The following is an 18235-nucleotide window of genomic DNA, read 5'->3' as shown; positions in this document are numbered from 1 at the left end:
GTCTGTTTGAAAATTGTTCAATAAATTATTATTGCTCGAGTTTCTAAATATAAGTTGAAGTTGGTATTATATAAGTTGGAATCATAGAAAATATCAAACTATTTTATGCAGGTTTTGCTACAATATTGTATTTTAATTTCGAAGCTAGTAAGCTTAAAATATGTATCCAGCCAGCTAGCAGACAATAGGGGCTTTGTTAATACATTTATCATGCTCTTCATTTTAAACCAATTCCATCATTCCACAGTAAAAAATAGTCCCAAAATAAAAACCACCCAGTTTACAGGTAAGTTCATCATATTTAGAGCATTCTGTTTGATCCAAAACATTCCGAAAACAATATTTGTTTGCATGTTGCTCACGGCTCTGTCGGATGTATCATATTTACGTGGTGAAAATCTCTCTTCCCCTTCCCCTGCACGGTTACCCAGGTTACCCTTCAATCGGTGCTCAATTTCTGATAGCGAACATGCATCACACCCTTCCTTTTCTATGTGTTCGTGCGTGCGTGTGTGTGCTCACATTCTCACACTGTCTACGCGTTGTATACATCGCCGGAATCAGATGTGCAAACAGAGCTCCAAAAATTTAATCAAATAAATGAATATATCCTAGATCCTTTCAAGCTAATGCGCGCCCTCCCGTCCTTTGCCCATATAGAGCAGTGCGTCTCCTCTTGTTCGTTGATCCTACCTTCGCCCTCCACTGGTCGCTGGACGCTTCTCATAATCTGTCCAACCGTGAACCTTTCAGGCAAAAGTAAAAGTAACCAATCGAAAACAAAAAAAAAAGGAAAAGCCACAAGCGAACACGGGAACGATGCGATGCTTTCGCCTCGCGCAAAACTCTCCCAATCCCAACCCCGGGGAACAAGGGGAACCACTGGCGCTGTGGGAAAGTGAGCACTTTCGCAAATAGAAAGATAAATATGAATGCGATATTCTTATACTGCTGCATCCGGTCAGATCAGATCACGTCCCAACCATGACCCATTGGTCAGCCTTCATTCCCTGCCTTGCAGTCCGAGCGGAGAGCATTAATTATTGGCCAAAGCAATTCAATTTCGGGCCAGCTCCGAGGCCATCGCAATTATTGGAGGAGTGCGGAGATGCTTATTCTCCTTCGATAGAGCCTTGTGCACTCTCTCCATTCTTTCCTTTCTCCCATCGCTTGCACATCATACATCATCATTCGTCATGACGCCATCGTCATGGTTGTTGGGAAGGGGCTGGCTGGCTGGCTCCAATCGGTCGGGTCCAGTCGTTTCAAAATGTGTTCGCCTACACTGGTTCGCAACCCGCCGTCCTAATCCTTACCCACACACCGGACGGGGACACCGGACGAGGACACCAGTGGCCAGCGACCGGGTGGTGGTGGTGGTGGTGGGTGTCCATTTTAATTTGATATTTTAAAAGCTTCTGGCGGCACCGGAGGTGGTCACACCGCGCGAATGGCTGATTGATCCGTGTCACCCACCCTTCGGGGAGGGAAAACGACTTCGCTGCACCCCTTCGGCTGAAGTAATTCGATATTGCTTGCTTGAGCTTGTAACTTAAGGCCTGTGCGTTGCAATTGGCCACACAGCGGTGTGATAGAGCACTGGGTAGCAGCAGCCTCGTGTCCATTTAGGTTGAATATCCTTTTTTCCCCCCTTGCGAGTGATATTTGGGAGTGTCCGTACGGTCGAATTTCATGGCAGGGGGTGATCGATTAGCCCGTGACATTCTGTGGTGTTGTGTGTGTCTTGGAGTGTGTTTTTGCTTAATAGGATTTAGTTGCTCGGTTTGGTCAAAACCAAAGAGACTGGATATGATTTAACTTGAACGCCTTTTACCACAAACATTAAACAATATAAATTCAAAAACATCATATGAGCAGCTCAACCTTTTCGGTTTAATTTTGGTCTCCAAAGGTTCTAGCAAAGAATGGTTCCAGTGATGCATAAGAAAGTTGTAATAACTACGCCATAATCAGAAAAAGATAGACATTAACACTTAACAATTGGAACAGTTTATACATCGGACTCATTAGCAGGAATAGATGCACATTAAACCCCAAAAAGAGGAACTTAGAGGCAAGACCCATCGTTCTTGATGAATTAACGACAAAGACAAAGGGAATTAACTTGATGAAAACAATAACTTTCAAACACACAATCCCGAGCCAAATGTACGAAACCCATCGATCATGGTAAGTGAGATTCGTTCGGACTGTCAGGATAGGGCTATGCCCTTCCTACATCTATCGACTTCTCATTTATAGAGCTTAACTATGTCTCCCTACTAGTGATGTGCTCTCTGGAGCGCACCCACGACTCCGATCCGACTCCGGCTATTGTTAGACTCCGATTCTGACTCCGGCAAAATGGAACCACTATATCCACCTGGAGTCGGAGTCGCCTGGAGTCGGAGTCGCCCGGAGTCGTCCGGAGACGTCCTTAGTCGTTCGGAGTCGCCCGGAGTCGTTCAGAGTCGGAGTCGTCATAAGTGTTCGAGTCGTTCGGAGTCGTTCGGAGTCGTCGGAGTCTTTCGGAGTCGCCCGGAGTCGTTCGGAATTGGAGTTGGTCGGAGTCAACAGGAGCCGTGTGGTTTAATGGGCTTGTGATCATTTCATTTCATTGCTTCCTTGACGACTCCGAACGACCCCGGACGACTTCAAAAGACTCCGGAAGACTCCGAAAGACTCCGGGCGAGTCCGAACGACTCCGGACGACTCCGAACGACTCCGGACGACTCCGAACGACTCCGGACGATTTCGAACGACTCCAAACGACTCCGGATATTGCAGCGTGGACCTACCTTCCGGAGTCGATTCCGAATTTATCGGAGTCGGATTGGAGACGACTCCGGATTTTTTACTTTATCCTTCACTTTACCCTTCACTACTCCCTACCCAAGGTAAGGCTCTTCTAAACTCCAACTTTCCAGTGAGGGTCACTTCTTAAAGGTTTCTATGATCCCCTGGACGATCAGGTGTCAAGTAAAGTCCGCTTCGAAACAGTATCCACCTCAGTGCTGATTATTTCGACAAAACGATGACCTTCCTTAACGATGTTTGAAGGCTTTCCCTTGCCAGTGCGTGTTCAAAGTTGCTACATACGATTATCCGGATTTATTAGATCATCTTTAGTCTTTCCAGCAAATATACATTTTTGAACTAAATGTAGACTCGTTTCAGTCATTAAGATTGGATGATCATTATAGATACATACATTTCTTTCATTTCGAATGAAATCTGTTGGTTGATCAAGAAACTTAAGCCACAACATTGGTACTAACAAAAACACTTGGAATCAACTTCGATTCTACGTTATAATGTATATTATATTCCATGGATTTAGAATGAATGTCTCAAATGTATGAAAGAAGACATGCAGAATCTATTGAACGTTTGATTTTACTTTAATTTATAACACAGTTTGTCATCCCTTCCATCCTTATGGATGACTCCTGACATAGATCTTATGGAGACCGCTGCTTACATGCAATATTTACGTGCAATAATATAGATGGCGGAAATATACAGAACATTGTTCGAGAACGATGCAGCTTTTGGACGATTTAGACATCCGATCTCCGAGCTTCAGCAGATCCAGCCATCTTCAATTCAGCTGATCCACGTTCTTGGCCCTCAAACCGGCTTGACCACTGTAAGAATGTCTGAATGATCTTCCGCTCGGACGGTCCAAGACTCCAAGTAACTCCATAAACGACTACCGGACGAATCAATAAGCAATATATTTCACATTTTGTGCGTTGTTGAAGCCTTCTTTATCTCAGCCTACCGCTTCGATTCATTGGCAAGATCTTTCTAATGTCCTAAAGCGACTTTTAAACTTGCAGGCCTCATTGCTTCGCATAAAACCGATTTTTTTAATAGAGACTTTGAGTCGATTGGTCTCATTCGCCTCGTTTAAGCATATAATGGGGTTGAGAGCCATTTTTGCATTGCCTTGTTGTTTGCAAATGCGGACGTTTCAATCTCGATTTTTTTTTATAAGAAAATACTAAGTGTTCAATATAGCTAAATTTGCCCAACAGTTTCTATAAATATTTAATTAATGGTCATTTGGTTTGGCCCAAAAATCGACATTAGACAACACATTGAAATTGATTTTTAAACACAATAACCCAATATTTTGGGGTTCCCATGTCATAAATTTTATTAACCGTGTTCGTGCTAAGAGGAATTGACCATTTTATATGTTTTGGCTTGATTAAGATTGAAAGGAGCCGAGCCAGAGGCATATTTTCAGAAAATCAAGGGAACGATGTTTCAAGCTAATGTATGAAAAGATCACAAAAAGGACATTGTCATGACAGTTTCAACACTTGCCATCGGAAACTCCAGTAACTGGACAATGAAAGGGCTTGAAACGTGTACCAAGTCATCAACTACTTGAGGTAAGGGTTTCATTCTTTAAAAAAATAATAAACTTCGTCCTTTGATCCAATGCCGTACCTGCAGCCGTACCGTATCTTACCTCGAATTCAACATCAAAAGGACACACTTGAAGCGATCCCGGAAAGCTTCGTCCACTGCATCCACTTATGCTGCGAGGGATAAACAAACAAATCGACCGATAAAGGTAAAAAACACACACCACACTGCTACCTGCCTGCATGAATGGCGAACGATTAAGCCGTTTCATAATTAATACCATCGACATTAATCAAAACATACATGCATGTTCGATGATATCAACACCACCGACCGACCGACCGACCCGCCGACCTTTTGCCGTCATCGCCGCCACTGGAACTGCCGTCGCATACACACACACACACACAGTAGCACATAGCGAACGCATGTCGACGGCCTGTTTTCTTTAACATCCGACGAGCACTGCGGACCAACGATACGGCCCCGGCGGGGAGGTCCATAAAGCTTTGTGGTAACAGTGTACGCAATTAATCAAAGACACAACCCGCTGTCCATCGCCGTTTTACCCCGCTCCCTTTTCCTTTTTCGACACGGAATCAATCACTCGTCAAAAGGGATGGCCCGGCCCGGATTGCTGCACTCGTGAGATCGTGTGATCGCCGCAGCAGCAAGGTGCAGTGGAAGCAGCCGATTTCACACCTCCACAGGTACGGTCACACGAGGATATCGTCTGACGACTTTCATATAAAAGTAATCATAAATTCATATAAAGCTCTTGTCAATGGACAACCTGCTGCTGCGGGCGTAACTCAGGTGGCATTGGATGCATACATTTATGAGGTTTAATTGTGAGGCCCGAATGAAGTTGTCATCCGGATCTCAGGCACCGATGAAAAAGGTGCAAAGTGACATTTTATAGCACCGGGAAACGGGACTGCCAACACAGTCAAATGCTTATGGTTGGTGAGGTTGTTTGTTTTATCTGAAGCTTTCTTAAACACTGACTGGGAGCGTCATGTCTCCGATCGCTATTGCTATTAGCAGTAGCTAGAAGGTAATTTTAAACAAATTTACTACACCACTGCACATTACCGATTTTAGCGCCCTTCGATCTAGCCACAGCAGAGAACTGAGCAAGAGTCTGGTGTGCAAGTGCGCAATCGCATATCGCAAAGCGCATTAGCAAATTATTTCTCACAACAGTGTGAAAACCTGCCACTCTGGCTGAGGTCACTCTTGCCCTGCCCTACGACGGACAGGGTGTGCATGCATGCCAGTATGTGTGTGTGTGTGTGTGTGTGTAAGACTCGCTGTGCAACGCTAGTACCGCTCTATCTCCACCATCCAAACAGACACGTGACCGGAAAGAAGGTCCCGACACTAATTGCTCCCGTTTGAACCCCTTTTCGGCAATCGGCAGTACAAAGAAAAGGGCAAAAGATTTATAAAAAAAAACACTAACCAACAGTGTCTAAAACATAGCCCCCTTTGTAGTACACGGAACTGTGCTCTGTATTGCGCATCATGACACGTGTACGGAGGTTCGACTTGTTGCTCGCGATACTAATGCTCCTGGGCAGTTGTGTGCATCGTCCCAGTGTGCACGCACGACCGTTGCATGTCTTGTCTGGATTGGTGAACGTACGCACGTAATTACAATATAATGGGGATCGACATGTTATCTACGTGCTGCACATAATGCAACACCCCAAACGCACCACGAAACGCGTCTTCAATTGCGATTGATGGATGGGAGCCCGGGCGGATGACAACCCTCACCGATGAAGGAGAGCTACCAAGAGCAGCGAGTAGGATTTCTTCGTAAAACTGGTGAATCATAAAATAATCAACCGTTTGTTGAAACGATTTATATTTTTATCAGTTTTTTCTTTAAATTACCATTCTTACAGCCCATTAAATTTCTACCATTCAATGGTAAACCATTCTTACAGCCATTGCCGCCAATTTTTTTTGCTCTAAGGAATCAATTTTATACAGTATGCATCAATGTTTGCTTCTAAGGCATCAATGTTTGACCCTTGTAGGGATTATGATAAATTTACAAGTTATTTGTGCAGATTTATGAAAACCGCAGTTTTCAATTATAAAAACACTAAAACAAATCGTTTATTTTGATTGTTTTTCTGTGAAAAACAAACTAATAAAATTGAATAATGTTTCTAAACATTGTTTTCACCTGAATATTGATGAGAAATAAGAAATTAAGTTGAATCACTTTGGAACAAAAAGTTGCAGACATAAAGTTAAATTTTGTAAATAAAGCGATTGACTAACAGTCAAAAATTGATGCCTTAGAGACAAAAATGTATGCGCACTGTCAAAAGCGATTATGTATATAAGAGGCCAACATAGTGACACGCTGTCGAAAATTGGTGCCTCAGAGACAAAAATATGTCAGTTAGAGCACAACGATTGTAACAAAATTAGCGTCAACGACTGTTTATGAAGATGTAAATTTACATAATTGAAGTTTGCTGGAAGTTTTACTTAAATCGTTTAAAATATTGACAATATTTAATCTTTAAAAGCAATGAAAGTCTGCAATCAAATGAAACATTACCCGCGCTATTTATTCTGACGGAATGCAAGGAAAAATGGGAAAAATACCATTAAATCAAAATAAAATTAAATATTCTGATGTCAAATTTCAATTATAGACCACAAGCGACGAACCTTCTTTCAAGAGCCTTTTTAAAATTTGAAACGTTCCTTTGGCTAAATAATGCTTGGACATGAGTAATCATCTCTATTACCATAACTGGTACATAAAACTACTGGTTTGCTTATGCTAGCAGTAATATTTATTGATGGATAACAATATCTCGGTTGTAATAGGTTGCTTCTTATTGGTTGAAACATTTTGATTGCTTAACAATGATTTGACTTTTTTCTTCCAATCCTTGCTCGAGTTGCATCTGATCGTATTTTTCACTTTTCATATTTGCCTGGCGTTGGTGCTAATCCAGTACCAAACATTAAACAAACTCATTCTATTTGACTATTGATAAGAATAACTTCTTCTTTTGCTGCTAAAAATGAACCCTTTACTTTGACTCATCTATTAGTTCATTTTAAATTGAGTTTAAACTTATTTCTCCCCCTATTTCTCCCCACAATTGACCCTGAAGACCTCTGATCGACCGATGATGATTAATCAGTCCCTTCCGGTGGTGACCAGTGGGCACTCACCTCTATTCCGACGCAGTTTTCTACCGCAGGGCCGAAGTGGAGGGGGGGAAACAATTTTCAGTCAAATTTACGGATGGATCCGCTCATTTGTGACACGCGACTTCATAACCGTTTCCGTTTGACCCTAATTTTTTGGAGGGCCACCCTCACTGTTCGAACATATAAATAGAGCGAGAGAGAGGTAGATAGAGATAGAGAGGAAAGCAACACATGCATAATTAATCATCACTCCAGGATCGATCGTCGTTACCGTCCGTAGTCGGGCGTAAGGGCCGGCGCGTTGGTACAATGACACTTATTGTGGTCACGTGACATACTGGCTGTGCTGGGTCCCATGTCGACTGCAGCACGCTGTTCTCTGGGAACGTAAACCTCGTAAATTGAATGCGAATTTCATTACTCCGTGAAAGCATGCACATTGTGTCGGGTCGAACACTCGGCCCCGGCTCGCTCCCAAAAGGTGCACAGTTTGTGTTCGGAATGTTTTCAAAAGCCTCATTAGCCTTCATTAGTTTTGACTCGATTCGTTTTTTTTTCTGCGGGATGCTCTATTTACACTTATTAGTGAAGTTTTGGCAACAAAATGATGTTTAACTAATTTTAACGAACCGTCGCATAGCGAGTGAGAAACGTAAACATTTCATTACGAAGCGCTCTAACCAACGCTTCCGATTGTGTATGAGGTGGGTGGTCTAGCACTGGAAAAAAACGCATCCTTTTCAAACCATTCCAAACTACAAACCCGCTCCAGCACGCACATTCCGACTTTTATATCCTTTTTAGCACAAACACTCTAACGATCGGGTACGATCGAGCGCACGATCAATGGATCGGTAGCCGCGCGGTCTCGTAGTACGCATCCTTTCCGGTGATTCGGACATTCTCGAGTGGCTAACCGTTCGTACAGATATGCCGCATCATTCCTACCCCTGGGCTGGGAATGATGACCAAGGACCACCCGAAAGACATCAACACCTGCGAGTTCGATCGTACTTGATAGCTCACGGGAAAACGAAAGAGATTACTTTGGCGGTGGCTGCTCTTTTTTTCCTCTCTCTCTCTCTCTCTCTCTCTCTCTCTCTCTCTCTCCCTCTCTCTTTCTCTCTCTCTCTATTTAACATATCAACCATTTCCACTGCCTCAGAAACCTCTTTAAAGCAACGAGCAAACCGAATCAGTGAGCCTTAGAAGAGGCACTGCTAACCGGAATAGAATCCATCTCGAACAGCTCTTTGCTGCCCCCACCCGCGGCCCACTCGTCCTCATGGGGGCAACTTTGTTTTCCCAACCCGAGGCCGAGGCGGTACGGTACAGGAAACACTCGAGAGCGTAAAGAGAAATACAACACCGAGCGAAAGGACAACCGTGAACAACATCAAACAGACCGGAGGAAAAGCGACCCGCCACAAACCGAGCGACAAACGAAGAGGCGCGCAAAACAAACGTGCTTTCGGGGCGATCCGAGGGACAGAAACCGCTCGCGTCCGTACCGGAATATTATTGCTTGCATATTTTTTCGGGACTTTCTTTTACCGGGCTTTTCACCTGCTTTAAAACGCTTTCCTTCTGGTGGTCTAGGACCGTGCCGTGCCGTTGCAGCGCGAAGCGAAGCGAAAACAAAATACCGCCGCATAATGTTTATTTGGGCAGTGGAGGAAACTTGTTATAAGGGGGAATGGTCGTTTTTTATGCTGCGCACAGCCTGCCACACACACACACAGACAATTTTGGATTTGGTAGAGTAAACACTAACTAGCTCGGGGTAGGCGGAGGGTGAGACGATAATTTCTCCAAAGGAAGCATAGAACGGCACACCGGTGAAATCGTTTAGAAATGGCCGTGCTTAAGAGGAGAGGCTGCAGGAACTTAAACAGCATTTTTGTGGGATGTTTTGAGTGTGTAAATAATAATGACGCTGGTGATGGTGCTGGCAAAGGGAAGGAAGCCGCGGAGCGGCAAGTGCTAGTTTTGGAACTTCTAATCTCTTTTAAAATCAGTTTAAGAACGAAGTGAATGAAGCTTTGTTCTTCTCATTAACTTCATCAATGCTAACGGAAAGCATCATTAAAAAATTAAACAACTTTCAACAAAGATCTACTCTGATTTTAGAACAAGCAATTAGAACTTCAATGTCCATTACACTACACCAGCAGTTCTTCAATTCCCAGCTCTGATCGACAATCATCCAACTTGTCTAAATGGTCGTTTTGTGTGAGTGAAAAGAGTTTGAGTTCGATACATTTAAGTAATAGTTTTGAAACTAGCTGGCTGGTAGCTCAATATTTGATAAGAGTCTACACTTACTACCTACTCTTAGACTTCCATCTTTCGTGCTAAATCAGTTTCCTTCTCCATGCAGGAAGGCTGCACAAAATTGAAAAATATTTACCAAAGAAGGGGTACGTTGAGCTAACGATTGATTCTCTGCCACAATTTACACTCCCAACAATCACTTTCCCATAACGACTGGAGATAAACAGGACAATCGTTCGGGCCCCTTTTGTGGTGGATTCTCTTTCAAAGCACTTGCCATCCCCTGCGCCACAAAGATATGAAAAATTTAATTCAATTTGCTTATCACGTGTCGTTCAGCACAAATCAGCGCAGCGGAATAGGAAAATCAAAACAAGACAATCATTTCCCATGCATGAAACGCTCGCCGCATCATTCCCCGTTGCTGATAGAAGGGGAAGGTTGTTTTTCTTATGCACTTGCCCAAAACACAGAGCGGCACGCGTGGCGGCACGAACAACACGTACCAAAACAATGAACCAACCGTTGGTAAGGTCGGACGGTTGGTTGAGATTTTCAAATTCGATCCCATTCCCGGGGTAGAGTGAGCTGGATTACACGGCTACGGCTTATAGTACGGCGGAGTAGCGTGGCGCAACGTTAGTCACTTGGGTTTGTTGTTGCCGAGCGGTGGTTGTTGTTTGTTTAAAACGATTGTACACGAAATTAATAAACTTCATCACTACTCGTTTCGGTGAGCAAGAGGGTGAAACATTGAACTAAGCGTGGAAAAGTGCGTAACGCAAAGCATTAACGTGCTTTAGCGGGGTATTTTAAACGCCTGCCAACAGTACCATACAATATGCCTTTTTACATTTCTTTCACTTTCGAAGCAAAAAGATCAATCTCACACCCAGACTAACCTCACCTGTCAAACTGATAGTTTCCTCATCATCATTAACATCCTCATCATCGTTCTCACTTTGCAAACCTAACCTTGACATTTTGAGCTACCACATTACCCAACGTACACACACACAACGGCCACACAAATATGTGTTTGACACCAAAATATTTGCTACAAACTCTCTCGGGCCTCGGATGACTTTTACTCCATCACCCTGCCCCTCTCGGTGTGTCAACTACCCACCCATCCCACCTACTAGTGCTGTGTGCGTGAGCCCGAGCCTGTCCCTTTCGGTGCTGTGGAAGCTGGCTGGTTTGCCAATCTTCAAGGAAAGGTTAAGCCCTCCTGTACACTCCACACATCCTCGGGCGGAGGGACCCACGTTCCACATCGGCACGACGCGACCTGAAACCTGACGCTCGTTTGCTCGACAAACGAACACACATATTTGCTCAATCACTTACGAACAGGTACTCTTGGGTGCTTATTTGCGAATGTTATTAGAATTAAATCATGGTAGTAATTGGATAGAGACAGCCTGCCGCCCTGCCACCCCCTAGCCCAGCCCGCAGGCCTATCTCAGGCCGTGTGCGCACCGATTTCAGCGTCGATTACGTTCGTGCGGAGCAAACAGCGCACGCCCCGGGACTCCCACAGATGGCCACCGCAGCCGTCGCACAGGCGAAATGTCTCTTTTCTCTTCAAGAAAATTAATCACAACCAGGATGCGTTTTCACCTGCAGGTGAATGGTTATTATCACGCAACGATAATCGGTGGAAAACACGCGCCGATTGCCCACAATTCCCTGGCGTGGCTGGCGTGGCCCTCACTTGAGCGTTACTCTCGCATAACGACCCTTTCGCCGAACGTGTGTAACAAATTGCGGACAACTCCAGCTCAAGTACCTCCAGCCCAACGGTTCGTGGCTCGTGCAGTAAATGAACCTGTTACCGCAACGCATCGTTCGTGGGAATGTCGTTCGAAATTGTGGTGAATGATTCGTGGGAAAACTGTGGTATTGGAACAGGTTATAGTTTTGCAGCGGACCTAGGGGAGACTAACACGTGAAATTGTTAAAAATAAATGGCAGTAATATGTCCCGGAGGTCTTTATAAGGCGATTGATTATTGCTCATGATTTTTTCATGAATTTTAGGTTGTCAACTACAGTGTCTAAGACTTTCATGTTCACACTACTTCATGGATGTTTTACATCGCTTGTTCATGTTGAAACAGGCACTTGCTTTCTTTAACAATGTTTATCAGTGTTGTCTCCTGTTGGGTATAATGAGCCGTAGATAACGAGCTGGCAGGTTTTGCTCCAACTGGAAATATCATGAATGAGTCAGAGGAAGGATAGAGATTAAACATTTCAAAGATAACATAACAATCTTACCTTTCTCGTAGGTCTGGGATAATGTCAGGCCTCATCATTTCTATTCACACTATCTTTATTTGCGATTCTTTCCTTTCTTTCATTAAACATGTTTCAAAGTAAATTGTAATACATACTCTTTCTGGCCTATACCAACTAGCAAATAATTCTTCATTTCCTATTACTTTAGCTAAACAATATAGATATCAAACACAGCGTAATAAAGCTTGCCATTTTCACGCCACCAAACAATACCCACCCACACCCTATATCGGTGTAACAGCACAACAATACACACCACCCGTGGCGCTCTATTTGTACTAGGTCCTTGCTATTGCTATTGTCGACCTACCCTTCGCTTCCCGGACTGGGCCAAAAGCCTCGAAAAACACCCACCCGCAGTGGAAGGATGCAGAAGCGGCAATTTGTTTCCCATCCTTAAGCATTTGCTTCGGTTCTTACACAATTGGCTGTATCCTTAAACGTTTATTAATATCCCGTACCCCTGTACTGTCTGCGTACACCGTGTACTCGAGTCGAGCTCACCCTCACCGAAAGTACCCGCGCTGACAGTTTTTCCTTTTGCTACGGCAGCACACGAGATATACACACACGCGTACATACGCGAGGGAGAATTGACCCCTGCAGGGGGAAAACGCGTTCAACCTCTGCGCTACTCTCGGTCGGTACATTTTATTAGCATTCAGGAACCGCTTGGCTAGGGAGTGAGTAGAGCATGCTGGCCCGGAAGGGAATGAATTCGTTTTGTGGCTGGTTGCTGATTTATCGCTCCGGGGCCGGACCAGTCCAGGCACGGGCCGTTTTGGGGGAGGGTGCTCCTTGGAAGAATCACGGTAGATTATCACGCACTTCGGTCGGCAACCACGGCCAATGCCGTCGTCTTTCACTCGTCAATTTGGCTGAGATTTGCTCGGTGAAAAGGGTGGATTAAATTAAGTATTTGGCAGTTATTTGGTCGCGAGATGTCGGCGAAATTTGGTCGGGTTGAGTAGGCAGACAGCCGCCCCGGGATGATCCCTTTGAAGTGCTGGGTGGATCGGTGTTTGCCCGAGATTATGGAGCAAACTTGTAAAGCCCGGTGAGACACGGTGGAAGGATTCAGTTTTTGGTACAATATTAATGATTCATCGTGTCAGCAACGGTGAAATGGGGCGTTTGGAGTGTTCGTTGAGCTGTAAAGCTGCTGGTTATTGCAGTTTGGAAAACGGTTCTGAAATCATTCATTGAGAGGTTTCCGTAGATTTTTGCCTGTTATACAGTGGCAAAAATATAAAGTTTTCAAGAATATGATACATCAAATTGTTTTGTATAGTATGCGTAGAGTGTACCAACTTGTTTTGCCTCACACAACATTCACTACGTGATATTACTTTCAACTATGTAAATTAACCATGGACTAAAGACCCTTTTCTCCCAAATATCGAACTATAGACCCTCCAGAAATGGTACCATTGAACATTGAGGCTGATTGTGTTTTTTATGGAGTTTTAAAAGACCACTCCCGCTAACGGGAGTCACTTTCACATCGCTTAAACGGGACAATTTCCGTGACCTGCACCAAGACATCCCAACCCGAACCCATACGTCATGCGGCACATACAGCGATCATCCGAGCTTCCTGTCCAACAACCTTAGCAAACAGAAAATAAAACATATCGGGTACCTTTTAGCAATATTTAAGGTCACCTCAATATCGTGCAACAATCAGGCCCATTGATCGACCGCATGCACACGGTACCGCAGCTGCAGCAGACGCTTGCCGCCTCTGGAGCATAGCGCACTCGGCTAACACGGCAACGGATCGGAGCGACATCGCGTCCTCCATCCGCTACGATGAGGTCAAACCGGAACGCGCAAAACCAAACACACAATTAATCTCCCGACTTAACGGCGGGCCATTTACCTGGGCCGGGTTGCACAAACACCCTTTCGGCCGGGCCGGATAATGCGAAAGGTTTATGAATGAACGTCTTTGACCGCGAAGTGCAGACAGACGAAAGGCTCAGCAGAGTGCAGATCGCGTACGGTAGCCCGCGCACGCTGGGGAAGAAATTCCCAACCACACTCATGGGACACACCTTGGGGACAAGTCGGCGGTTTTGGATCGGTGAGCTAGCTAGAACCTCAACCTGGGTGGTCCTTTACGGCTCGCGTGTCTAGAACATGATGCGTTGCGTCGCCCGAGCTTAAAAGCTCAATCACGTCCATTGTTTTGGGCGCGGTGCGCCTGGGAAAGGCACGTAATGATTCAAACAAGTGTCCACTTGTTCTGCATTTCACTGACGAATTCCACCGAGAGTGTGTCCTTCACGTTCAGATCCATCGCAACACAAACCGCTTCAGTTCGATCAAGATCGCTTGAGCGCTTTCAATCGAGACGCCGACTGTGGTCGGGTTCTGACTCTCAGAAGACCAAGCTGGCGGGACGCTACTCACGCTTACCCACGGAAGTAAACCGGTCGGAGGAAGGCTTTTTGTTTCATCTCTCTTTCCGTTTCGATCCCCGGCATCACCTTTTATCTTGTGCATCTCGTAAAAGGCTCTTAACAACAGTTAACGCCACAAAGATACCTGCACTCTGGCGAGGGGGAGGCAAGTCGGACAGCGCTGCGTACGTACAAAGAGGATGAGCAATAAAACGTTCTAGCCCGTATCGTTGCTGTGTTTTCGTTATTTCGCTTCGAATAAATTCACACCCTTTCCTAAGGTGCGGACGGCAAGGGTCGGACACGGGCTCTGGGCAACGGTCTGGGAGGTCCATTGGGCATTGGGCTGGACCCTGTTTTGCGGATTGCAATCAATGAGATTGCCGCCCGGTACAGGTGCCCCGGGAGTGGTAGCGAGAGCTTGGTTGAAATTTGAGAAGACTGACGGACCGAACAAGAAATAACACAAACGTCCACCACCACAACGAAGCGGCGGAGCTGGAAATATTCCTTTTTAACAATCACATGTTAATTAAATTTGATAAACCCGTACACGCACTGGCTGTAATGTTCCATGTCGAAGGGTGAAAACGAAAGCTTCGCCGCGTGTTGGGATGCTGCTTTTGTGCGACCGTGCAGGCACATTGGACGGACGTATCGTCTGGGTTCGGGCTGATGAGTAGGTCACGGAAAAACACAGCCGAACCTTATGCCAGTTGGGCAGGAAGCTGAAGTGCTGCTGCTTTGCTGCCGTGTCAGGAAGCGAGATCTGCGCAGCCATTGTCCTGCCTTCAATTTCATGCGCCGTTCCGCCCGTTATTGTCCCGCTAAGTGGCCCTCTGCGTCTATCAATGCCTAAAAATAGAGCTTCCAGCGACTCTAAAACTAAGAAATACACAAGAAAACAACCTTTTTTGTTGGCGATGGAAATAGGAATAATAACAAATTCCTTCAATATACATCTCAAGAAAGTGCTCATTGAAAGAAAATCAACCGTGTCGGGGCCTGCAAAAAAAGGCCAGTAGCCTACGGAAGGGATTAATACTCCAGCAAGCACTGGAGAAGGGAAATTGAAAGAAGTTCTCCTTACCGAACGCATTTTCCAGTCCATTGAGCGTGTGCCGATTTGGCGGAAGGAGTCTGGAAGTCCGAAACAAAACGGTACAACCACTCGCTCTGTTGTGAATGAATCGGTCGGTCAGATCTGGTTCCGAAAAATGACGAATCTACAACAAAAAAAGAAACCAATCACCCATTTCCCAGTTGCCTTCCTCTAGCAGCGGTAAGCCGACCATCAGGGGCAACGGATTTGTGGGCAACGAAACGGGCTACTTTATTATTCATTATTCACAACCATTCCAAGGGGTAGAAAAGCTCCGGAACTGCCACCATGCTACAGGTGTTTCGGCGAACGGAAGGAAGAAAAAAACGGAAACTTCCACCCGTAACTTCCGCCCTACGAATTGGGTTTCGGAGGCCTATTGTTCTACCTCCGCTTGCTTGGCGGGTAGGCGCGTGCATGCCCGTGACTGTACTCACTGTACACCGATCCGACTCCGCTGTTGAATGGGTCCTTGAGTACCTGAAGTGTGTCAATATCATTATGGGCTTTAATCCTTTCAATGAGTTCCCTTAATGTGGTGGCCGTGGTCGATGTCGTTTGTTCATTTCCATCAATCTTTGGTGCATGCCGGAACGCAAAATGAGGTTTAATTTGAATGTTTTGTCCCATTGCTTACGTGCGCAAACATTGGATGCAATAATCTTGTGGAGAGTGCTACTCTAGACAAGGGAGGCGCATGCCAAACAAAACAGCGAAATAGATCCAGATAGCTTATCTTTAAATGAATAAGTCTAGTTTAATGTTTTTGGGGAAAACATAAAAAGGTAAACATCAATTCATCCCCAAAGTACCTTCATAACCGTGAAAATAATCATCTCTCAGCTCTGGTCCTCATGGACGAGTTTTTATCGGTTTCACTAACCAACCAAACTGTCCCACGGTTTCTTACCTTTGCAGCATAATTTGTTTGCCTCCGTCTTCGTTTGTCTCGTGCTTTTTTTTCCCTCCCTCGACGGACACGGCGTAGGCTTCTATAAATAAAGTCTTCTCCATCACGACGACGGCGTACAGGCAGTAAGTACCGAATGCCGAATGATGTCACTGCGCTTACACGGACTGCCGGGAGGCCGTGGCCAGCAAGAGTCACGGTGCTTGAAGGATCCAGTACGAACCTGGGTGGTCCTGGGTGGTGGAGGATATCACGGTCGAATGCAATCGGCAGTTTTGAGCACGTCCAGGGTGAGCGCAATAAGCATCGTCGATCACTTCAGACTGTTCGCCCGGTGCAAGCGTAAGTGGGTAAAAGATATTGCTGATGCTCTTCATCAGTTGAATCTAGCACCAGTGTGGTCGACATGAAAATGAAGGATAAGTTAAAGAAGAAAATAATAAAATTAAGCATGATAATACGCAAAACATACACCGTATAACAGTGTATAACAGTTTTCCGAATTGCCTTTATTATTGTCAAGAGTAAGTACAATGTTCGTGGCACACTATGCACAAAAATGCCACATCATTCCATGTCACGTTCCATTCCAACCGCGATCTGTTCATCTATTCCTCCACAAACTGACGATCCTAATAGTAATAAGTCGACATTCTCGATCAGCCCTACATGCAATGACAAATCAGTTTTTATGTTGTGGTTGTTATTCTGTCGGTCACTCTTCCCTTCGCTCTTGTCACAAAGCGCTATCTTCTTACCGCACGATGGTCACATTATAATTGGGGCACCCTGGCCGAACCGAGCGCAACTGTCCACCGTGTCCACCCTTCAAGCCTGGATGCCTGGGTTTAGGTAACTGTCAAGTAAACACACGCACAGCAGACAATATAAAAAGGCGTATGCAAGGGCACTGTAATTGAATTGCACCTTTTGTGACGTACCGGATCGGTAGATAACTACATTCAGGCGGCGCGTTGCGTACAGGGAGAGGGTAAGCAGAGGATTCTTGGACGACCCCACGGTCACAGCAGCAGCAGCTGCACCAACTGTCAAAACTGACGGCCGGAGTTGTTGGTTGGTGTGACTTTTGACGCCAATAGTTGGGCTTAGGCCGGGGAAATCGAACGATAGATGTCCGTGCTGGAGGGTAAACCATCCAAACCAAACACGCTCATTGCATAAATGTCGTTGCCTTTCTACCTTGAAAATGTGTAATGACCAGCGAAACCATTCTTAAAGTCACACGACTCATACAACCGACACCTTCAGTACGGTGAGGGGTTTTTGTTTTTTCGGATCATTCCTACCCAAGCTGCATGGCGAGGTATACGAATGGTTTCGCGCTACCAAAAGTAAAACCAAAAAAAATCGAGCCACACACAAAAAACACCAACTCCGAGACACAATATTTAGACAAGCAATTTTTATTCTTCCTCCATGTCTCATGCCGCACGGCCGAGTCGCTGTTTGTCCGATAAGCTTTAACAATGTTTATTTCTTAATTATTAGCTGTGATTTTTCGGAGGTGAGATGGTTGCTCGATGCGATGCGATGGGATTTATGTACATTTTCACTTACCTTACCCAGACGGAACCGCTTGCCCGTCCCCCGTCCTCCCGGGGGCCATACCTCGTGCAGTTCCGTGTGCGACGCTTGTTTACTGCGGCGG

This window comes from Anopheles coluzzii, chromosome 2 (assembly GCF_943734685.1).
Source record: "Anopheles coluzzii chromosome 2, AcolN3, whole genome shotgun sequence".
In the NCBI taxonomy this organism is placed as follows: Eukaryota; Metazoa; Arthropoda; class Insecta; order Diptera; family Culicidae; genus Anopheles; species Anopheles coluzzii.
Note: the sequence above shows the minus strand (reverse complement) of the source record.